The sequence below is a fragment of the Nomia melanderi genome, unplaced genomic scaffold (genome assembly GCF_051020985.1).
Source record: "Nomia melanderi isolate GNS246 unplaced genomic scaffold, iyNomMela1 scaffold0083, whole genome shotgun sequence".
In the NCBI taxonomy this organism is placed as follows: Eukaryota; Metazoa; Arthropoda; class Insecta; order Hymenoptera; family Halictidae; genus Nomia; species Nomia melanderi.
This window is the reverse complement of record NW_027475198.1, coordinates 225,530-226,219: the sequence shown is the minus strand read 5'-3', so window position 1 is coordinate 226,219 and position 690 is coordinate 225,530.

The window sequence follows — 690 nt, the reverse complement described above, 5'->3', positions numbered from 1 at the left end:
ATAAATCAAAGTGCATTGTCTGTAGGAGGCCCTGGCGCATGAATCTGGGCAGCGGGAACGACCTCGGACCACCAGGGGCCGAGAAAACCACCGTCTCATGGGTCCGGACACTCAGGGTCAGGGGAAAATCAATTATATATCTGGTGATATCTCGGGTGCTATTAAAGATAGCGCAATAAATCAAAGTGCATTGTCTGTAGGAGGCCCTGGCGCATGAATCTGTGCAGCTCGGACGACCTCGGACCACCAGGGGCCGAGAAAACCACCATCACATGGGGCCGGAAACTCAGGGTCAGGGGAAAATCCAATATATATCTGGTGATATCTCGGGTGCTATTAGAGATAGCGCAATATACCAAAGTGAATTATCTGCAGGAGGCCATGGCGCATGAATCTGTGCAGCGGGAACGACCTCGGACCACCACGGGCCGAGAAAACCACCGTCTTATGGGGCCGGACACTCAGGGTCAGGGAATAATCCAATGTATATCTGGTGATATCTCGGGTGATATTACAGATAGCGCAATAAATCAAAGTGCCTTGTCTGTAGGAGGCCCAGGCGAATGAATCTGTGCAGCGGGAACGACCTCGGACCACCAGGGGCCGAGAAAACCACCGTCTCATGGGTCCGGACACTCAGGGTCAGGGGAAAATCCAATATATATCTGGTGATATCTCGGGTGCTATTAC